This window comes from Myxine glutinosa, chromosome 5, assembly GCF_964187855.1.
Source record: "Myxine glutinosa chromosome 5, kmMyxGlut1.1, whole genome shotgun sequence".
Lineage (NCBI taxonomy): Eukaryota > Metazoa > Chordata > Myxini > Myxiniformes > Myxinidae > Myxine > Myxine glutinosa.
In genome coordinates, this window is record NC_136265.1 from 169,834,146 (window position 1) to 169,859,252 (window position 25,107).

The following is a 25,107-nucleotide window of genomic DNA, read 5'->3' on the forward strand; positions in this document are numbered from 1 at the left end:
CAAATGGTGTCTTCTTCTTCTCTGCTGGGCTGGCTGCTGGGCCGCTGTTTCTGGCTGTCTTCTTGCTTGCTGTCTATTTAATAAAAAGGATTGCACCAACCGGGTCCATCTTTTATTTATGGCCAGCAGGGCCAACTCAGGTGGTCCACCGCTGGGCATAGGTGCCACTCAAAACCGTGGTCCGCAAACAAGATGCTGCTGGCAGCAATGGTCCGCTCCAGCCAAATGCCAGGCCACAGAATGTGTGGTCCATATGGTGGTGCCAGGCCACAGAACGTGTGGTCCATAAGTGGTGTACCAGTGCAGGCAGGCAGGCAGCATGGGTGCTGGCGCACAACTGCAGCACCTGCACACTTTCCCTCGGGCACAAACGAGCAATGGTCCGTGAGTGGGGAAGGAAGGACAAGCAGATCAGCGGGCACGGGTGCAAGGGTACACATCAAAACCAGGCAATGCAGACATGAAGGGCGCCGGAGAGCGAGCTAAGAAAGCTCGTCCCTATCTGTTCGTCACACCCCATGTCACCTACTCCACCCTTGCCCCTACCCCGTATTTACGCAATTTACAAATTACAAATCCGTCGCTATCGTCTTGTCCCCCATATCTCCCCTAATGCCAAATTCATCATCAATCCCTCCTAAGGAGGAAGAGATGGAATAACCACAATGTCAACCCCACGTCATGATGCGTCTTTCATTCCCAAATGTCTGCACAAACCTGGTGTGGAGTCTTATCACCTCGGTGAGTGGATGGGGATGGTGCGAAGAGACTTTCATCCTAGCTATACTTCTAAATGACATTAACACTTTTTACTCTACCCGGGGTCTCGCCCTGCCAATCCATTGGCCATCATTAAACCATGTGGTTCTAAAAACCAATTCCCATTGAATATACTGTGGCGCTCTCCAATTTGGGGTCTCACTCCCCCGAGTTTTCAATTCTGTGCCCTCGCACAATTTCAGGGCTGGGTTGTGTGGCTTACCAGCAGGTCCGCTCACCTGCACACCTCCGCCACTGAACGTCGCCACCCGAGCTTACCTGCTCCTCACCCTAACCTGGGGAAGGCCCTCTGGCTCTCTCACCCCGCTACCGCCCTCTCTGGCGTCAGGCTACCCGGGTCCTTCTCTGGATCCTCGGGCCCCATTGAACTCTAACTGGCTCCCAGAGCCTACCAGCGGCCTCACCTGGCCGACAGACTACCAGTGGCGGAGTGCTCAACTAACCATACACACTAACAGGCCACACGCCCAGCCATCCACATACTCCTGCACCCATCAAAACACTTCTTTTCCACAAACAGCACCACAGATGTCAATATCCAACCACAATTTACCTACTCCCTCTACCTAACTTTAATCTACCCTCCCCGCGTACTCTTGAAGGGGTCCATCCTTCCCCCATCCACTCCTTCGCACCATGCACTCCACTCCACGTATTCCACACTCCTCACTCCACACCCTTCATTCCACACACCTGTACTTCACTTGCACATCATGCAAGTCAAACACTCAATACACACACACACATCTTTCTCGAGCATTGCCTCACTTCATCACCCTCACCACAACGATTCTCATACGCAATTCCTCATTTCCGCCTAAACCTCAAGCTCATACACACAGCATCATCTGGCTATCTATTTCCCCTCTAAAACTCGTGCTTCCCCGTCATCCCTTTATACTAAGCACTCCCTCGTCGTTATCGTCCAACTACTCTACCTACATCCCTACTACAGGTACAATGTCACTACTTAAATCTTGCTCACCTATAGTCATCTTTCTACATCCTATCAATAACCTAGCCCTCCCTGGCTAGCTCTCGCCGCCAAACCCCATAAATCCTAAAGCTCCTTTGCCCCAAGTGCATGAGGAATGGTGAAACTTCCATTCCTACACGCAGAGTACCATTTCTCAACACTATTGCTATTCCATCAGTCCACTATCCTTGAGCCTCTCGGTGCGCCGTAATACATTTTTTTCCAGCTCGGCTTTGAAAAGCCGAGCAATGCATGCTGTGGTCTGTCTCCTGTAGGTTGGGTCCGTCCAGCATTCGCATTCAGGGGAGGAGGTTTTGTCGGGCCAAGGCTCCAAGCACCATCCCTACGCAGGGCCTTTCGCTCCCATGCGCGGTTGCCCAGCCTTCCCTGGCCGGAGTGCCGCCACCACAAGGGGGCGCCGCTCTGAACCCTTCTCCTTCCCCTCGAACCGGGCCGATCGCCTTGCCTGGCAAAACGCGGCACCGACCGTGCAGGGCGGAGCCCGGTCCGAAACGTGCACGTCGCTCCATGCAGGAGCGATGCGGTAACGATCCCCGCCGGTCCCCGCAGCACACAAAGAACAACGCGCCCGAGAGCTCGCATCGGCTATACGTCGGCCTAACCGCTGCCCCGGTCAACGTCGATGCTCCCCTCGCATGCCCACACCACTCGTTCCGTTTCTCTCTCGCAAAACCCGGCGCTCCAACGCCTCTCATACACTCCATACACTCTGTCATTGCACTCGCTCATGCATTCCCTTTCGCTCCACACTCAGGTGCACACCACTCGCTGCTCGCACACTCCTCTGTTACACACCTCTCCTCCGTTACGTACTCCGTAACGCTCCCAGGTGTGCACTTCTGCATCCACCCACTCAGCGCACACCTACCCACTGGTGTGCACTCTTTTGCACACCCACTAACGTGCTCTGGTGTGCACTCCTGCACACTCTCTGCAATCACCTCAGGTGTGCATCCTCGCACACGCTCCTCATCCATCTCACTCTCCATTTCACACTCTTCCAACCCACTTTCACACTCTGTAACACACTCACTCTTCGACGCACACTTTTTTCTTACACGCGTGCCATTTCCACTCATGCAGCGCATAAAGGACCTTCTACGAACGCCCGGGTGCGGTCTGGATCCCAAGCGCGCGAAAAATCCTTTCGCGCCAAACACTTTTGCGCTAAATCTCTTCGCACAATACACCACCGTACTCACCTTAGCGCTTCTTCTTCTTCGCTCCTCCACCACCTGCAAACTTTCCATTTGGTTTTGCAGCACGACATCAGGATGCGAATACAGACTTTGAGCATATTCCATTTCTCCCTCCAATTCATGCTCTACCTCTGCCGTCTCTCCAATTTCAATTTCCACTATTGCTTCGATTGATTCGATTTTAATTTATTTTTCCATTTGAATTAATTCTTTTTCTTTATTCAGCTCGACGACCGCTGGCGCCAATAAAAAAATTTCTTCTAATTTTGCGGTCGCCGGCTTCCCCATACGATTCTATCGCGATTTCTATCCCGGTCCACCCGGCTGTGTTTTGCTCAGCTTCGCTCAACCCGCGCCCCTCTAGCCGCGTTACCTTTTCACGTATACTTGTACCCCTCCCGCTCGACATGCGGTCTATGTTCTCCCAAAATTTTTGTATGCGGTCACCCATTCTGTTTCCAAACCCTTCAATTAGATTTCCCAATTGCTCCCCCATTCTGTTTTCCAATTTATTTATGTTACCCCTTACTTCTTCCCTCATTTCTTTCATATGCGCCCTTTATTTGTCCCCCTCTACTTCAAATCGACTGCCCATTGCATCCATTTTACTCCTCGACTCTACCATATAGATAGGCCCTCATTTGTGCCATGAAGGTGTCCAGATCGGATTGCACATCCATAACCCCCATTTGCGCGGCAGGCGCGGCCCTTGCCGCCATGTGCGAGGCGCCGCCATTTTGTGCGCCTGCAACCCCCACTACCGCACCCTCATTCCTTTTCTCCTCCATCTCTCCCCATTGTCCCACTTCTTCCCGGGGGTCCTGGGTTAACCCTAATTCCTCCTCTACCTCCTCATTTTCCCCCACCGGCATCCAATCGCCTTGATTATCCATGGCACGATTTAATTTGGATGGTAATGAAAATTTCGACCTCTCGAAATTTTGACCAAATTTTTCTAGATGTAAAAAATTTGGTTCGGGTCCAATCCCACTCCCCGACACCAATTGTTGCGGATCTAGGGGTTCGGCGCTCCCCTTATCAAGGGGGGGTTAATCCCCTTGTCCTTTAAGCTGGCCGTTCCGAGTCCTGGAGCTATGACGTCACTTCCGGTCAGCGCTGAATAAGGTGGTAGGCCAAATTGTTCCTATTACCTAATTACCAGCGCCTGCCAGGAAGCGAGGAAATGAGCCCCGCCTGAGCCGCGGCGGTAATGGACACGCCGAGCGAAGCGAGCCACGACTCAGGCCGTTAAATAACAAGAACTAAACCAGATTCTGAGCGGTTCCTATCATGCCACAGGTACTCAATTGGGAAAAGACTAAAGCCATTGGATGGAGAGGAAACCAGAGTAAAGGAAGAACAAAGTGTGGTTTATTAATTATGTACAAAACCAAAGAGGAAACGAAAGGAGAGAATGTACAGGAAGGGAAGAAGAAGAAGGACACAGGGCAGTCTTATACAGTCTTACTCTACAACCCCAGACAAACAGACACACTCACACGGGAATTGTAGCAGGCAGGGTGGAAGGTCCAGGTAAATGGTTCCAGGTAGGTCGACTCCATCCGGGCTCCGGTTCCGCGGGCGAGGAACAGCAGGCAGCTTCGCGTGTTGTCGACTGCAAGCGGACCTTACATATAGCAGGGGGCTGGGATGCTGCGTACGTAATACGTTTATCGAGCAAACGCTCTCTTTCACGCAAGTTCATACAAGGGCTTTCCGAAGCAGTTCGTCAAAGGGCTCTGCGCAGCTTCGTTTCTCAGCAGCCGACGCTCCCAGCAGACCTCCCACAAGCAGTCCGTCTCAGCCAGACCCCACAAAGCGCCGTCTCCAACCCGAGTCGACTCTGTGAAAAGGCTTGTGCTGGCGCTTATATTACTCGCCCCCAGATTACTCCGCGCTTCATAGAGCCACGCCCGTGATAGTAATCACTTAGCCCTGGTTGGCTGGTGGAGCTCACCGGCCACGCCAACGACGCCTGGTTTACAGGCCACACCTTCTCCTTGGCCGTCCCGCCCCCTTTCTTCAGGCCTGATCGCATGGTTAATGGTGGCGTAACGAGCTCAAATACCAGCTTACTGCAGCGAATGCTGCTGATCAACCACGTGATGTTTGGGGAGAGACAAGCCCCGCCTGTAGGGGCGCATAATGGCGCCGCTTGGAGAGAGAGATTGGAAAAGAAGCGAATGGGGCCTATCTTATTTGATTAATGCAACGCAAATTCAACTATTGTGAACACGGCCTTACCTAAACACATACTAATGAGATAACTAAAGTTCCTATGGTGGCCTATGTGTTGCATATGGACTAATTAAGGGTGCAACCTTTAACCTTTTAAATGATGGGATATTTACAAGAATTATTATTTACAAAGTGAGGGTTCTAAAACCGCAACAATATTATTCCATCGTGTTTCAAATCTTGATCGATACACTATGATCGTGATGATCGTGATCGATGATCGTGATCGTGAATCGTGATCGATAATCGTGTTCACAATCGCTATGTCGTATGTACTCCCGATACGTGTACCAAATTCCAGAAACATGTAACTGTACCAAATCAACAGTTAAAAGGATTTTGAGCTGATAGCTGTTACGGCCTTGGCAAGATCGATGGAGACAGCGATCTGTTAGCGTATTCACCACCCAAATATGTTTTAAATGTGTGTTACTGTAATATAATGTAAATAATGCGTTAAATTCAGATTTTACTAATATGTGTTAAATTCAGATTTCACTAATATAATTATGTTAAATTCAGATTTCACTAAAGCACAGAAAATTCAGATTTCACTAATATGTGTTAAATTCAGATTTCACTAATATAATTATGTTAAATTCAGATTTCACTAATGCACAGAAAATTCAGATTTCACTAATATGTGTTAAATTCGGATTTTACTAATACACAGAATATTCACCTTTCACTAATACATAGCAAATTCAGCTTTCACTAATATATGTTAAATTCAGCTTTCACTAATATATGTTAAATTCAGATTTTACTAATACACAGAATATTCACCTTTCACTAATACATAGCAAATTCAGCTTTCACTAATATATTGTTCTGGATCTCTTGAGCCCTTCGACGTACAGAGGGGGGGGGGGGGGGGTTAAACCCCTTTTCCCCCTTCGAGCTTCGAGTCCACGAGGCCGAGTCGCCACTCCCGTAGCGATCGTGCGGAAGGGTATCTGGTCGAGTCCCTATGTACCTTCGATACACACGCCGCCACGTGAACGGGGACTGGACCTCGCACAAGCCACGCTAATTGGATACGCCGAGCGGTTTGCGTGTCACGTGACTTGTGCCGTTAATTCTTATTGAACCCGATTGAGTGGTCTTATTCGTGCAATGCGAAGCCAATGGATGGAAATGATGGGAACGATCAAATGGAAGGAAGAACACAAGTTTATTTACAATTATACAGTTGACCAGGGTAAGGAGAAGAGACACAGAGCAGACACTTAGTCAATCTTACTTAATCCCCGGACAAGAGCCCACTCACTCACGCAGGGAAAAGAAGGAAGGACAAGTTTGCGCTCCAAACGCGCCTTGGCGCCGTTCACTCCAGACAGCTCGGCGGGCGTGGCCCTCGGATGTTCGCGGCACGTGTGCTGGGAGCGCAGGTAGGAAGGTCGTCAGCGTAGGTGGCCCTGGGATGGATCGTCTTCACAAGCGCGATTAACAGCCGCAGCAGAGCGCAGGGCACAGGGAGAGTTCGTTCCCAGAGAGAGAGCTATAACAAGCAACCGACTGACTTCACTCGTTGACTCGTGACTCACTGGGGCTCTGACTCTCAGCTCAGACTGACTTCACTCTCTCTCTCTCTCTCTCTCTCTCTCTCTCACTCACCAGGGCACACTGACACGTTCTGCGACTGGGGCACTCTCACAACGCTCTCACAAAAGCTCTCCCTGGGTGACTGGGGCACTCTCACTCACAACGCTCTCCAGCAACTCTCTGGGGCACTGGTCGACTCTGGGGCACTGCTGCACTGCTGCACTGCGGCGGGGGGCCCGGGGCAGGGTTTTATAGCCCTGCCCCCGAGTCTTACCCGAATGTTCCAAGCCCCTCCTCTGGCTGCTGTCGTTAGCCACTCCCCTTGAGCTCCGATTGGCTGCTCGCCACTTACCGGCCACTCCCCTGCAGCTCCTCCCTTCGGCCTGCCAGACTTGTTCCAGGCCTAGCACGTGGCATTCTAGCCCAATCGAGGCCTACACTTACTGGCCTGCTCAACATATACTACAGGAAAGGAGACTACCTTACATTTAATAAGAAATAACTGAACTAAAGCGAGGTTACATGTTGTGGTGCAACTTCCTACGAGGGGGGTCATCCTTTATTCTGAAAACCGCAACAATATGTTAAATTCAGCTTTCACTAATATATGTTCAATTCAACTTTCACTAATATATGTTAAATTCAGCTTTCACTAATATATGTTAAATTCAGCTTTCACTAATATATGTTAAATTCAGCTTTCACAAATACACATCAATTTGAGATTTCACAGATTCATCATTCAAGTGAAGTTTATCTCTCACCAAATTTTTGGATTTTTTTTCTCTCTTTACAGAGCTTGCACAGAAACCACACGCAGGACAAGGACATTAGTACACATCAGTGAAGTTTGACATGAATTAAAAGGACATTAGTAGACAATGGAAAAACACATGGGAAATGGGATTTGGGGTTTGAACCTGGGTTCCTTGAATCATGAGTCCGAGTTCCGACGAGAGCGCTAAGAAGCCAAGCCTTTGGTATCAGCTTCCACTAAAATGTCTCGGTTTCAACTTTCAATAGAATATCTATTTTTAATATTTACTTTCACTGTCTCAGGTATAAACTCTCTTTGCTTGTCTACATATTATATAATCTGATTGAGCTAATTCACACACTTTGTCAGCTAATTCACACAAGTGATCACACACTTTGTCATACATGTTTGTTGTATGACCTAATGAATTGGATGATCCCTCGCTGATGTTCTGAGCTGGTAATAAGAGGAATAAGTTGAGGTTTTTGTGACGATGATGCAGTATTTTTTATTTTTTTTGTATACAGGATCGTACACATGTATACAGGTATGTAAGTAAACCTAGCTGTGTATCGATTTGAATTGATTTTCCGTATTATGGTGTATATACGATTATCTCATCTCATGCGAGCGAGTAAAATAGGAAGTTGTACATGGAATACAAGAATGCTGGAAACCGACATCTGAGTCCCTTTATGGTTTATTGAGCGGATCACATTGACAGACCAAGAGAAAGAATGACACGGACCTTCCCTTTCCGCCCCGGCTGGTCGAGCTCATGGCTGCAATTAGCCACCACCGGACCCCGCCCACGCCCATCTCGCTCTCTTCCCTCGAGTTTCCCACGGAGCGCCTCGGGGGCAGGTTCCTCGTTGCCCTCCGGGCGCACTTTTCCCTGCAGCGAAGGGAGAGGGGGAGAGGGAAGGGTGAGCGTGGGAGGCGCACGGAGGGGAAAGCAGTGACTCCTGCTGGCGGAACTCGGACCCGGGCCCGACACGTGCAAGGAAAGAGGCGTTTTGGTGTGTTTGCGCCTGAAAGGCAATTAGAGAGCATTTAGCCCTGGCTGATTGTGCACGGCTACTGTCAAACAAATAAAGTACACGCGTGTTGCCTCATGCTGCGCGTTCGCAGCGCGCGCTATAGGTGTGTGCGTACACGCCGGGAACGTGTTTTCCCAAAACAGGAAAGTTGAAACAACAGGGACGCCATTCGGTGCAGGATCGTTGTCCGAAAAATCACCGACAAACGGTGGCGTGGCAAATCGGTGTGTGTGTGTGTGTGGGTGTGTCTGTGTCTGTGTCGTGTGTGTGTGTTCGTGTGTGTCTTGTGTGTGTGTTTGTGTGTGTCTTGTGTGTGTGTGTGTGTGTGTGTGTGTGTGTGTGTGTGTGTGTGTGTGTGTGTCGTACTTGTGTCTCTGTGTGTGTGTGTGTTGTGTGTGTGTGTGTGTCGTGAGTGTGTTTGTGTGTGTGGTGTGGTGTGTGTGTCGTGAGTGTGTTTGTGTGTGTGTCGTGAGTGTGTTTGTGTGTGTGTGTGTGTGTGTGTGTGTGTGTGTGTCGTGAGTGTGTTTGTGTGTGTGTGTGTGTGTGTGTGTGTGTGTGTGTGTGTGTATGTGTGTCGTGAGTGTGTGTGTGTATGTGTGTCGTGTGTGTGTGTGTGTGTGTGTGTGTGTGTGTGTGTGTGTGTGTGTGTGTGTCGTGAGTGTGTTTGTGTGTGTGCGTATGCGTGTAAAACATTCGGATTCCGTCAGACAAGTGACCTTATTCATCATCCAATCATTAAAAATGAAGGATTAATTCCACGTACCTGTAAAGTACGAATCCTTTCTACTTTTTATTTTGTTTTATAAAAATAAATAAATTATTACATCATCATCGACATGTTCACGTCTCCGAGTTATTCCAATATGGGATCCTCTGTGATCCCTGTGAAGCTGGGATGTCGCTGCGTCACGTGCTACCCTTAAATTCAAACAAGTACCAGCTTGTCCCTGGGGACTGGGGTTATACACTGTCGAGAAAACGATGAATAAATAAGCTTAAGATGGGAATATTTGTCCGAGTGAGAAGAGGATGCGTGTCCGTGATCCTCAATCCCTTCATACTCACAACACCCCTCGAAATGGATGCTCGCTCCTTAGACGTGCTTTTGTAGATCAATCGACAAAAGGCCAAATAGAATGATTAATAAACCGCACGAAACATTCTTTCCACGTCAGCAATTGAAATAGTTCGTTGGTGGTTTTTGATCGATTTTGTTCTCCACTGAATCTCCTCCTATATCAATCCGATATCCGGTATATCGGTATCGGTAAATTACACTTCGTTCAAGAGAAGGTACTTTCGAGAGGAGGTCACACAAAGTGAAGTGCCAAACACACAAACACACACACACACACACACACACACACACACACACACACGACACAAATACACACACACACACGACACAGACACACAAACACATACACGACACACAAACACACACACGACACAGACACACAAACACTTACACACACACACACAGACACACACACGACACAGACACACACACACACACACAAACATATACACACACAAGACACAAACACACACACAAACACACACACGACACAAACACACATACACACGCACAAACAAACACACAAACAAACACACACAAACTCATACACACACAAACACATACACATACTCACACACATACACACACAAACACATACACACATACACACAAACACATACACACACAGACACACACACACACACACACACACAAACACACACACGACACCCAAACACACACATGACACAGACACAAACACACACACACACACACACACACACACACAAACACATACACATACACATACAGACACACACACAACACAGACACACAAACACATACTCGACACACAAACACTTACACACACAGACACACACACACACGACACAGACACACACAAACATATACACACACAAACACACACACGACACAAACACACACACAAACACACACACAGGCACACACACACGACACAGACACACACAAACATATACACACACAAACACACACACGACACAAACACACACGCGACACAGACACACAGACACACACATACACACACACACACACACACACACACACACACACAAACACATACACATACATACACACACAAACACACAAACACAAACATATACACACACAAACATACACACACACACACACACAAACACACACACAAACACATAGAAACACATATATATACACACACACACACACAAACACATACAAACACATATATATACACACACACAAACACATACACACACAAACATTTACACACACAACCACACACACACACACACACACACACAACCACACACACACACACACACACACACACAAACATATACACACACACACAAACACACACACACACACACACACAAACACGGTTGTGGAAATTATATTTTGGGGCGAAGGATTATCTAGTGATTCTAGTACAACGACAGTTATTCTTTAAGTATCTGTTCAGTTAGGTGTATCCTACTGCATGTGAACAGAACAAGTGTCGCGTATGTAATAGATAGACGTTCACCTCGCTCATGTTTCTCTTCAGACACATATTCCCGTATCGCTCCGTGTATTCTTCCCCTGCTTTTGTCGTCCCATACGGCAAGAGAAGCCATAACCACCCTTAACCGGTTCCTGGCAGAGCACCTGTTGGCGGCAAAACATCGGGTCACAATGAGTTCATGTCCATAGAAAATTCAACCAACCAGGGGGTGAGCAAAAATCACATCACAACATGATCCCGCCCCCTTGATAATGCCGCCAATCAGAGGGATGTATCGGTAGGGTCGGAAAGTGCTGATGTTCCCAAATTAGATAGCCAATCAGGGCCAACCCATGGCCATAAAAGGTCAGGCTTATTTGTGGCTCGTGTCTTCTGGATGTTTCCTCATCGCCGGCTCATTCATCGGCGTCGTAGCCTCTCCAGAGACCATCGCTGTGCTGGGTGTGCCGTGTCGTGCTGTTCAGGACAGGCCTGGCACAGGTATGGAGGAGAGCAGCGCGGCAGCCTTTCCATCTCAGTGCACTGGAGGATGGGGGGTTTAAACCTCACGGCCGTTGTGGTTGCTGCCCGATGACTGAGCATCAACAAATAAAGAAAAGAGACCGGGGGTACCATCCACCACAGTTGTGGAACGAACTCCATGCCCTCGAGGAACCGTGGGCCTTCAGCTCGCACAACCTTCGAGAGGGGCACGCCCTGGCTTGTTGTGCACGGCTACTTAATTTGTCTAACTCTCCAGAGCTTGTCCCACCAGATTGGGCAGGTTGGGGAGACGTCTCGTCATTACCCCAATTGTTTATCTCTCTATCTCTATCAAATGAATGCGTGCACTAGTTATTTTGTTAAGTTTGCTCTACATATATGATCCGCTCCTTGGGGCCACGTAGTGGGTAATTGAGGATTATGTGGATTATTTGCTGTCTGTGTACACATGCCATTCTCTTTCCAATACACGCATAAACCTGACTAGTCTCAGTTTCATCCTGCTTGCTTGCGACGGTTTCATCTGGCGGCTATAATCTAGTCCTGTTAAGAGCAGATTAATTGATTGATTCGATAAGATTGCATCACATGATTTGGTAAGATCTGGCACGTGACTACACGGCATGGCACTTGCCCGACGCAGGACTTCAATCCACACGGTAATGCGACCTTGGACACACACACATACTATCACCTGGGCAACCAGGTCAGATCTCGTGACCATTAAACGATACAAACAAACAAACACGCACACACAAACTCAAACCATCACAGAAATTATATACCATCACCTAACACAAGAAGGAGGCCTAGAGGCAGAACAGAAGGGATGTAAAAGCGAATGCTACGGAACAATAGACCATGTACAACTAAGCAAGGCCCTCCTCGAAAATAGCAATACAAGAAGAACGAAATTATCCACAGCATGGATCGCCTACAAGTAAAAGCTTTTGATCGTGTCCGACATTTGTGGATGATACAATGCATGAAATTGTACAAGATCAACCCCCAAATAATCAAACTGATAGAGAAAGCAATGGAGCTTTGGAATACCACATTGATATTACAGCACTCGGAAGAAAAGATCAAAATACAAGGAGTGAAGATACGTCGAGGAATCTTCCAGGGAGCCAGCCTTTCACCCTCCTGCTTTTCCTGGCCCTGGACCCACTGAGCAACCTCATTAATGAGCAAGGACATTGATACACCCTGACGTCAAATAAGAGAATGTCCAAAGAGACAGAAAAGGTGACACATCTACTTTATATGGATGATTTAAAACTTTGCACCAAACAACGAAAAATTAGAAGAACAATCCAAATGAGGAAAACAGTAATCCGACGACATTCAAATGGAATTTGGCCTGGATAAGTGTGCTAAGTGCACGTTCATACAAGGTCGACCAACAAAAAAGGACAACATAAAAATGGACACAAATACAACAATACAGGAGCTAGACAACGTAGCATCATACAAATACCTTGGAGTAGAAGGGGCCACCAAATATGTCACAAACAAATGTGCAAAAGAATACCTGTGTAGAACGATCCTGAAAACATACCTTGCTCCAAAAAACAAAAGCAAAGCCATAAACCAACTCGCAAGACCAGTATTTCAGTACAGCTGCGAAATAATAAACTGGCCACCATCAGAAATCAATAAAGTCGATATCAAAAGAAGGAAACTCCTCACCATCGACAAAATGTTTTTACAAAAATCAATGCATCCCGAGAATGTACCTGCCGAGATGAGGAGGTAGCAGCCTGAGAGAGCTCAACCAAGTGACCAGGATGACAACTATAGGATTGGCTGAAATTTTTTATGGGATATTTCCCGCCACAAAGCCTACAGACAGGGCCACTCAAGGTGGGGGCTACACAAAGAAAACAAAAGCAGAACAAGCAGCCCCTTGGATTGAAACAAGACAAATATAGAAAGTTGTTTCTTCACAGATCAAAAATGGCTGGGAGGGGTGAGCTAGTCTGCTTCGAGACAACAGTGCCTCGACCCCCATTTTTGGTAGACTGCCGACCAAGGCTAACGAGTTCCACCTACCTTGAGCAAGCCTGGTTTTAAGGCATCAGACAGCCGCCTTTCACACCTCCGCATTTAGTTAAAAACAGGAGTCGGCACGAGAAGCCATGCGGCAGGTGTTTGATTAGGAGAGGCTTTCTGAAACGCAGACCATATGAGATATTTTATGGATGAGTTGCTCAGTTCTCCACACCATCCCGGTCATTCCTAACTCTTTGACCACCGAAAAAATATGTAAAAAGTGCAAAAGACTACCGAATCAAATTTGTAAGCAAACACAAAGACAACAAACCAGAAAATGTAAAAAAAACAAAAACCAGAGAACGTAAAAAATATAAATATAAACGAGAAAAAAAAAAATCCAAAGCCAGGTGCGAATGTAAGATATCGCACAAGAAACCGGAACAACAACAAATACAGCCCCAACAATGGCCAAAATTACAAAATAAAAATATATAATGAAATATCAAGAAATATACACCAACAACTGGGAAAACTATAAAAGAGCAGGAAGGTATTAAAAAAAAGGTTGGACAGATTGGAAGTAGACAAAGAAGGCTCTTTGGAATGGCTAAGAAGAGGTCAGCTCAACTGGGATGGAGAATGAATCATTATAAATGCCCAAGATCAAGGTCTAGACCAGTGGCTTTAAGAAAATGGTGTGACTGTGTTAATCGGACAAGTGGGGGTTCTGCACGGTGGAAACAGAAAGTACGAGTCACCTCCTATCGGGATGTAGAAATGTCATATCAAAACAGCTGTACACACAAAGGCAAAACAAAGTATGTCGAGTAATCCACTGGCACATCTGTAAAAGTCTCAATATCCCAATTCAAAACTCGTGGAAACATGAACCAAAAAAAAGCAATCACTGAAAACAAGGAAGTAATGCTCACGTCATCCCACAGCTCACGTCGTCATCACATCAACCTAATGATCCCATCAAGCGTGAACATAGAAAACAAAGCATTGTGACAGGAGGGGGGTAATTCATTGGTGAAACACCAGCGCGGTCATCTTCGGAGCCTTCCAATCACCACTTTTAGGATGAGCACTCCTGAAATAATGAAGATGACTTTAGGAAAAAAAATCTTCACCTTGTTGCAGAATATCTCAGTCCGGAACAATAATCTGAAACTATACAATACTCGAAACTATACTCTGAGGTTTCTGGACTTCAGACCAGACTTTGGTGGGTTAAACCGGTTTTATGAGCGCTCAACCATCCCTCTTCCCTCAAGGAATATTTTTTGGTGTGGGCAGTAATTCTATTTTTCTGAAGGCCTTTGAGCTTCTGCATAGGCAGATGACACAGCTAGCTCTAAGGGCCGTTTTGGATGCTGTGTCCATAATAATCTTGAGTCCTTTTGAGATGCCTAAAAGGGCAAGGTATTTGTTGAAAGGTGTATTGTAAAATCCTCTACTACCTATTTCTACTAGAAAGTAGTTTACAGACCAACCTCTATGTTCACAATCAGCTACCAGGTCTTCGTATTGGCCTTTCTTTCTGGCATATGCATTGGACAAGTTCTCCTCCATCGAGACTGTCAATTCAATCATGATGACATTCTTAGTTACTGCTGAATAGATGGTGATATCAGGCCGTTTGGCAGTTTCTGTAATTTGTGGAGGGAACACTATTGGCTTATGGCCTTTATCCATCAGAAACATCCAATCATTAGCCTTCTGTAGGATGACCTGTGTTTCTACCTGTGGAAGTGGCAGGGCTGGGTTCCTGTAGGATGTACCATCAGCTGTATGGAATGCAATGGTAGGAATGGAGTTTGGCTTTGATGCAATACTGGTCTTCTTATTTGCATCTTTGATATAAGGAGCCAGGCCTGATGCAATCGCTCTTAGGGTTTGGTCATGGCGCCAATTGTATCTTCCATTTTGGAGTGGGTAGCTGCACCCATTTAAGATGTGGAGCAGTGTGCCATGGTGATGATGGCACAGTTGACACAGTCCAAGTTTGGTTTTGCCCCACAATCTTAGGTTGGCTGGGGAAGGGAGTTGGCCGTGGATAGCGTCGATGTGGAATGACAGCAGTTCCGGTGTCCATACATAGAGGAGTTTCTTCCATGATGTATCAGTCTGTATGGCAGAATCCCATCTCAACCACTGTCCTTGTATAGCACATCCATACAGGTAGACCAACATGTCTTCCTCGTTCATATCCTTTACCAAATTAGTAAGGCATTTCCTGTGTTCTCTTCTGGTCATGTCTCTTATCAGCTTTCGATTTTTCCTGTAGCCGAAGCCTGCTCGGTCAATTTGACCTCTGCACATCTAATTCAGGATAAGGTGTCGCTCCTTCAGTTGTAACTTTTTCACACCATTCCACCTAGCCTTGTTTTTCTTTGTTTCTAAGCACTCTCTGTACAGTGTTTGGGTCTTTCCATCCCTGGAGTGTTTGATAAGGTGGTACTTGGTGACCTGCATACATTTCACGGAGGTGGTAAGCCTTTTCAGTTGTAGACCGTACCTTTTTCTGGTTCTGTACAGGGCACTGTTGGAAGTACATCTGCTTACCCCTGCCCCCTCCTTTTCAGGTACTTGGTGCAGGTTGCCTCTTGACTCTCAATGTAAGATATTGGGAAGTTATAGATGGTGAACTCCTAAGTCATTTTTGGCACAATTGCATTGTTCTATATCCACATCTTCATAATTCCAGAGAGATTGCTTTTCTCGGTTGTTTGTAACATGGCTACCAGCTTCATCTTGACCATTTCTCTGATGTTATCATCTGATGTGCAGATACAAAAAGGAAAAGACAGCATTGCCAATCGAGGTGTCAATCCCCAGCGATTTTGGCCGAAATAACTCAGAACTCAAGAAAATGACCAAATACCAAGACCTCAAAAATGAAGTGAAAAGATCCTGGAAGCTGAAGAGCACCGGAATTGTACCAGTGATTATTGGAGCAATGGGAATGAAAAAGAAGAACCTTACTGAGATCTTAAAAACTATCTCTGGGAATATTACAACAAATGAACTGCAGTTGGAAGCTGTCCGAGGCTCGGTGACGATCTTGAAAAGAACTCTCGGAACAAAACTTTGAGAATAAGAAAACGTCACAAACTGGTCAATGAATCATGATCCCTTACAGAAACGGAGATGGATACTTCGAGACCTGGGAGCACTCTGTTACACCTTCTGAAACCCACATATGGAGATAACAACCAACGACACACACCTGTTACAAATGTAGTAAATATATATTGGTCAAAAAAAGGCAAACGATTACAAGGGAAGGAGGAGGAAGTGGTTGGAACTTGGAGGAGCCAAGGGAAGACAATGGGGATAGACGATCTATTTATTACGTAGGCAAAATGTTTCCATGTCATTTCTGACACCCATGCCCTACTTTTGTCTCAATCTCTACATACCCTTCCTTTCCTTCCACTACTTGTATTCCTTTATTTTTCCAACCTTTTCCAACCTTTTCCTTCACTCCCTGTCTTCCACACTCCTGTCCCTTACTTATAGTCTAGTAGGAAGACTAGGTCCCTCTGCACCCCCCGGAGATATACTTCTAATCAGTGTTTCTAGATTGGAAAAAATGTGTAGAAAATGACTAGCTATGGCCCCAAGCTGAAAAAATGTCCCACATACCATTTTTATGCAAATTACTGCTGCAAATTTTATGCAAAATTATGCAAATTTTATGCAAATTTTTGATGAGGAGTAGAGTTGAGGGGTCTTTGAGGGCTTCATCGAGGTGCTCTCGGTTGCAAGACTGGGTCATTCTGAGAAGCACAGCAGGGTCAGAGATCATGATGTTCTCCTCCTCAGTGAATCTCTCCATCAACAGCCTCTCCATTGCCTCACACACTGTTTTGAGGCAAAAGAGGGACTTTGCGTAGGCCTTTCCACTGAGAACACCTTTGAGAGATCCACTTGTTACTAGTTGTGCCTCAAAGAGAATCTCTGCATATCCAGAACCACGCATCTTGTGTCCAGTGAGCATCCCGATGTAGTTCATGGATGTGTGGAAGGGTCCAATCGTTACTACATGACTAGCAAATTCATTTGGCCAGCGCCAGATGATGGGAAGGGCTTTCATGCAGACACCCAGATCAAATGTATTCAGGACCCATCTCTGACCCACCTCAGCAGTTGCTGCCTCGGAACGCTTCAGTAGCTCACGAACAACTGCGTTGTCTGTGATCGGTCTGTGCCTGGTGCCTGCATGGCATGGCAATGGCCTGCAGCCTGTGCCTGGGCTAGGGGGTTTCACCTCTGCAACTGGTTCTCCCCCACCCAGCAAATCAACAGTCGACTACTGCACGCCTATCCACCAACCGATCACAGACAACGCAGTTGTTCGTGAGCTACTGAAGCGTTCCGAGGCAGCAACTGCTGAGGTGGGTCAGAGATGGGTCCTGAATACATTTGATCTGGGTGTCTGCATGAAAGCCCTTCCCATCATCTGGCGCTGGCCAAATGAATTTGCTAGTCATGTAGTAACGATTGGACCCTTCCACACATCCATGAACTACATCGGGATGCTCACTGGACACAAGATGCGTGGTTCTGGATATGCAGAGATTCTCTTTGAGGCACAACTAGTAACAAGTGGATCTCTCAAAGGTGTTCTCAGTGGAAAGGCCTACGCAAAGTCCCTCTTTTGCCTCAAAACAGTGTGTGAGGCAATGGAGAGGCTGTTGATGGAGAGATTCACTGAGGAGGAGAACATCATGATCTCTGACCCTGCTGTGCTTCTCAGAATGACCCAGTCTTGCAACCGAGAGCACCTCGATGAAGCCCTCAAAGACCCCTCAACTCTACTCCTCATCAAAAATTTGCATAAAATTTGCATAATTTTGCATAAAATTTGCAGCAGTAATTTGCATAAAAATGGTATGTGGGACATTTTTTCAGCTTGGGGCCATAGCTAGTCATTTTCTACACATTTTTTCCAATCTAGAAACACTGATTAGAAGTATATCTCCGGGGGGTGCAGAGGGACCTAGTCTTCCTACTAGACTATTACCTTTCTCTTCCATTACCTGCCTGTATGCCCACCTTAAACACATTTATCTTTGTAATATTTCTTTATTTAACAATTCTGTGTTCCAACGTTCTCTTTATACTTCTACTTCTACTTCTACTTCTACTTTTTTCTGCCTTTCCTTCTTTCCATCCTTGCCAGTAAAGTTTTATGTTTCTTGTGGTTTTACCATTCATGGTACATGCTTCAACTTTCAGGTCTTTCACCACAATTTCCATGTAAACCCATTTCTTGTCCAACTGATAAAGCCACGCAGACAGAAACAGTGCTGATATTGGTGGATATTAAAGATCTCATGGTGTCCGTGGAGAGTAGGCGAGGCATCGCAAACACCCTGAACAAATTCCAAATTATTGCCCTGACTTCTTGTGTTAGAGTGGCGACCCAACCATGGTCGTAGCCGAAGCCGTATAAACTGCTTCGGCAGCACCTATACGCTCTGTGGTTGGCTGGTTAAAACCTCGGCGCATTATCCTCATTGGCGTGAGTTGCATTTTCATGGCTGCTCACAGTGAGTGGTTTCGGTCATAAGGTATGGGCGGATGTACCTGATATCCCCTCACATGTACAAAATAGATTAGTGGCCCAAAATATACACTCCCAGCACAAACACACTCCTACATTCCTTGCCACAGCCACCTGCAGCCCTCCATTCTGATGAGAGCCAGTCTACTTATGACATTCACAAACGTGGCAGAATATTTGCCTTCTCAGTTTCCCTGGTACACTGACCCCATGTGACCCTTTCCCAATTTCTCCCGAACAAAGTACGCATTGGAACTTGGTCTTCACAACGTAACACCAGAGGGTTCATAGGAACATCTTACCCCACACAGTTCAACTATATAACTCAACTGAAATAAAATCGAGATTGTTAAGTTCCTATAAAATAATTAATTCCGGAAGTTTACCACCATTAACGCAGCATCTTTTACACCACCTTAGGTAATACGTTACATTCGATCTTCCTGCCTGTTGTTTGTGTTCTTTATGACGTCCTTAAAACAGTAAATTTCTCCTATTTGGAATGATTTTCAATTTTGTTTGACTACCAGACAGTATCCAAAGCTATCATTTATCAAAGCTTAAATAAAGCTCGAAACCCTCCTCATTGGACGATCAACACTCGTCCTAGCTGTACGCGGTTGCATTGTAAATGGCAAATTTATCATTATATAATGAACATACCGGTATTTACACTTCATGTGAATGCCAAAACGATTGACAATTAACACACCAGACATGGATGTCAAGGAAACTCCAAAATTGCCATAAGATGGAAATATCGCCACCTTTAGTGGGAGCCGGTATTACAAAAAAAATCTTTCAAGGATAGCCTAGGCCCAGTGGTATGAGCACTCGCCACTGAGCTGTCTAGCCTGGGTTCATATCCTGACTAAGCTATAAACTGCCACTCTGGTGTTTCGCAGGCACGGTGAGACATCTCTTTGTCCATCGGAGGGACGTTAAGCTAGTAGACGCACCTGCTAGCACTGGTTGTTGTTGTACGTTAAAGATCCCACAGTGTCCTTCGAGGAAAGTAGAAGAGTTATCGCCAGCACCCTGAACACGTCTTGCCTGGACGGCAGGTAGCAAGTGTTCCAGACCTCTTGGAGGTTCATTGGCACCAGGTTTGCCATCTCAGAACGTGGTTGCTATCTGGGCAGCAGCTTCAGCGCTTTAATCAAACTCACCAAGGTGGTTCATCTGCTTCATGTGAACAGCCACCTTCAACTATGAAGGGTAGCCAAATACCATGGATATATAGGAACGCAGAGGTGTAGTCTGTGGAGCTTAAAAAATTGGGGGGGTAAATATGCACTGTATTATATGGGGTTGTTTGGAGGAAGGGAGGCACATTTGAACCCTTTCTCTAAAGACTGGGGAATTGTATTCTTCTTCCTCCATATTATTTGACGCCTTCTTCATTTTTAGTATGAGCAACGCTCGATTGGAAAGCTCGGCATATTCAAGGTAGTCACTTGGAAGCATCGGTTCAGATAGGAACGCTAAACAAGGAAAAAAATAAATATATATATACTTTTTTTTTTTTTTTTTGGGGAATTATAACTGTAACTCCATGTGGTAACCTATGACATTGCCTTGGCTTGTTTAGTGTTACCATCTGAACCATTTACTCACGCAGCTGGCAACCTGAGTTCAGATCCTGTATTCTCTAATCATTTGTCCTTTGTCCTCCAATGTCCTTGCAACACGTGACCTGACACAAACGCTAAACGAGGCCTTTTGCATATGCACTGTGTATGTGTGTGTTTACACTGACTCGCTTCTGCTCCCCGGGCACTTTTAACCTGCCGTTGCTCGCACGAAATCTGTGGTTCAAATAGTATTTTATTAAACAGAATTTTCAGCATTTAGATGAAAGAGTGGCTATTCCAAAATGCTTAACGATATAATTGTTCTGTTCCTGGATGCAAATCGGACTCACGGAAATAGAGGAATACGAGAAATGTCCGTGGATGAGAAGTGTTGGGTTCGTACCATTTCCTGTTAATACAAGCCAGCAGCTGTAGCGAATATAACACCCTCGCACAAGGACGGACCATTCTCCTTTCAGCGATAGATGCTAGCATACATGTTAATAGTTAAAATCACCATTTTAAACTTATCCTGCGCATCCAACCCCAGATATGACCTTCCCATCAGCGATAAGAAGCAACTAAACCAGATACGGTGTCTCCCTCTGGGAGGTCTGCCAAGATGTTGGGAATGACGGCATCGTCCTTCCGATTGCAGACGTCCATGAAATATATCAGCAAGCCTGCCATGTCCACACGAGGTCATCCCGCAATGTTGAAAATCCACTTCCTGGCAGGGATGGTCGAGGAGGTCGGGTAGAACCGAACATTCTGGGACGCATTACATCATTTTGAAAGTCGTGTATTTACTCCGAAATACAATCATGACTTTGTAACGCATGTAATAAATGTACAAGCTTGTCCACAAGCCACACATGAATGTACATTGTACAGTATAATTATAATAATATAATAGTAACAAGAGTGAAGTCGATGGCTCGGCAATCACAAATCCCCATGCATGCTTCCCACCTAAAGCAAATTTTAAAGATGGAAAAAATATCCACCATGTATGACCCAATATCAAATTTAAAGTTGAAACATTTTCCCCATTTTGACCACTGGGACCCTAAGTTTCCATCCACTGGGGCATGAACCGGGAGTCAAATCCGAAAAATCGTTACATATTTCTTGCGTCCCCCAATGTTGCTTGCATATGCAAAATTTCATTTTAAAATGTGCCCGTAATTGTATTTTTTGGTATTTGACTTTTTGACCCCACCCCAGGGGGTCGAGGCCAAAAATGATACTGCTCTTGTATCTTCGTGCCATGTGGCGACAATAAGTACCAAGTTTGGTGAATTTCTGCCCAACCGTTTAGGATGAATTTCTGCTCAACCGTTTAGGAGGAGATGTCGTGACGGATGGACAGAAAGACAGACAGACAAAGCAGATTATAATATCCCCCCTTCTCCCCCTCCCCCCCCCCCCAAAAAAAGCATGGGGATGGGGAGAAAAAACCAAGTGAAAGACCCCTCACCATGGTGTACCTAATCAATAGGCAGCCTCTACCTCTTGGTATTCAATTCCCATTTTAAACTGATCATTTGTCCTCCCTGTTCCCAGTACTCTTCCTGCCAAGCTATTCCGCATATGGTGTATCACCTCCTCTGTCAAAGTAAAAATGCATCTCATCTATAGGTGCTTATTCTAGTGGTGCTTATTCTTTCCCTTGCCTTTGCTCACACACCCAGGACCACCAAGCGAACCGATATCACAGGAAGAAGAACTCCATATTGGACAACCATCAAAGGTCTTTCTCCTCCTGGGTCTTTGATGCCAAGCTCGCCTGGCACTTCAGGTACCCTGTGACATGCAAGGGGCAAAGGGTTCATTATGATGAAGGTTACAAACAATTGAATATCTCGCTTATAGCCATTATGCCTTTTGTGGAGCATCATGATGGTGGAAGACATATTGAAAGGGTCTCATTTTCCACTCCGGTGGAGTTCTAGCGATCCCTGCTGGCACAAACCCACACTTTATATGCCTGGCACGACAGTTGCTTTACTCTCGGGTTGTCCTCGGTGTAGTTTGGCTGAGATAAAAGTATAGAAGGTCGTTCCGCGACCGTGTGGTAGGGGTGGTGGAAGAAAGGGATGTGGTGGAGGTGTCGGTTTTCTTGAGAAGTTTGACGAGGTCAGCGGGAAATGGAGTAACCGCCACCCGCACCGAAGCGCCTCCGCTCGGCCGGGGCAGACGCAAAGAGCTGTCAGAGGGCGAGATAAACCGGCGCACGCAGGTTATCCAAACAGGTCTACGCTTCCCAAGTGCCGACGGAGCCGGAGGCAGAACCTCTGGGCCAACGACCGCATCACAAGTTCACGGCGAGGGCAGGAGGACCTCGGCTCGCTTCCCAAATGGGCCTGCAGCAGGTGAAAGGCGTCAGAGCACCTGCAATTTGTTACGGGCAAGTTGACCGTTATTTAAACAACTGCCAAAGACTCCCTTTTAGGAAAACATAACCCTTCCTTGGCTGAAAGCACGTCAGAACTGGTCCAAAATGTTTTTTGTGAAGAATGGCACAACCCGTTGGGCCCAAAACGGTAAGGATAATAAACAGCACACGGAAAGCGGGGCCCTGTTCACCTTCCAGGAGAGAGAGAGAGACTTACAGGAGAGTCAGACCTGTCGAGCCACAAAATGTGTGCCGCGGTTCAATCAATTGGACTTGAGATCAACCCGTGGAGGCCATCGGTAGATCTGAACGAGGATGTTGAGGTTTCCGAGGCTGGTTTGCTCCGCAGGCCTAGGGGATTATGGTCGGTTTCCATTCATGCGGACTCAATGGCTCTGGCCACGTATTGCGGTTCTTGTGCAGCGGGATGTCAGAGGTGAACCAGACCTTGGAACACACTTTCGGAAACCCTGCTGGGAATTGCCTTCCAGAAGATTGATTTTGATTGTGGAAAAGGCCTCCTTCACGGCGCTCGCCACTTGACTGGCTGTTTTTTCCCCTTCTTCTCGTGGCTTTATCAACCGCGCATTGGTCACCACATCGTGAACTCCAAGCTTTTTGATTAGCCGAGCACGTGGCCCAGGCCCGTCATGCTGAGATCGTGTCCAAACCGAGCCCTCACAATCAGAACCCACGGAATCCGTTCCGGAAGACAAATTGGCCCCCATGCTGCCTTTCCCTGAACGCACAGTCCGCCAAATCTTTTCAAGAATAACTTTCATTTTTATTACCTTACTCTTTTGTCGAGAGATTACGTGGAAACGCTAAAGCCTAGCAGTACCAGTCTTACGAGGGCAATTCAGGAAGTGCTCAGACCGACATGCTCGCGACAGTCCAAGAAAGGCTGAGGGGTTTCAAATTTTCATCAACAACTACAACGACTGTTGTACTGCAATAATTCCCACGTTTCACGAACCAGTTGGCCAGGCGTACCGTTCGACCAGACTTTCGCTCCCCCAAACCTGCGAAGCACCAATCTGATGGCTGATAGTCAGGCCGGGAATCAAACTCAGACAAGACACCATCCTGTCGGACAGGCATTTAAATTATACAACCCGGAAGTATATAATTAGTTGGGAAGTATTTATTTTCTCGGACCATTTTGAGTACCTTGATCCCGATCGGAACCTTTTGAACGTTCCCCAGAGGGACAAGCACCACCCGATCCATGTCAGGGAGCTAAAGTACATTTGCTATTCCAACACAAACAATTAGGATAAATGGACCCGTCGTTCGGAGGTAAAGCAGGGGCGGATCCAGGGGGGGGGGGGTGGAGGGGGTGCGCACCCCCCCCCTTCGATCTAGGATGAGGGTGCAGGCGGTGCGAATCTGTTGAACTGTTGGACCAGGGAAGAACACAAGGAGCTGCAGAAACTTCCAAGAACGCATGAAATGCCGTTTCTGACGATCAATTTTTTAAAATTTCCTGGGGGAGGACCCCCAGACCCCCCCCCTTTGTCCCCACTCCCCAGCGCTATAGTTTCATGCACCCCCTCCCCCCCCCCGTCTTGAAATTCCTGGATCCGCCCCTGTAAAGGTAATGCAACGAACAGGTAAACGAAGCAGAAATAGCCCGCAAAACGGTTTGACCAATCGAGATTCCGAACAACAAACGAAATGAGTGTTAACAGGATGAACTTCGCCGCCAGGCGTCCGGACCCCACTTTCTGACTTATTTATTTATTTATTTACAGTGTTTGTTTATTTATTTATTCGTACCTGCCGAGCTCTCTTCTTCGTGGGTCGCCGACGCGACAATATCCAGAACCGTCATCTCAATAAGCGTCAACGTCATCGTGCAGGTAGTAAATAACAAACAGTTCCGTTACACCTTTTGCGAGGTGACTTCATCAGGCAGATGCGTGCGATGATAACACAGGTCGGTGTTGATTCATGGCGCACCGAATGTAACCCGTGTAAGTGTCA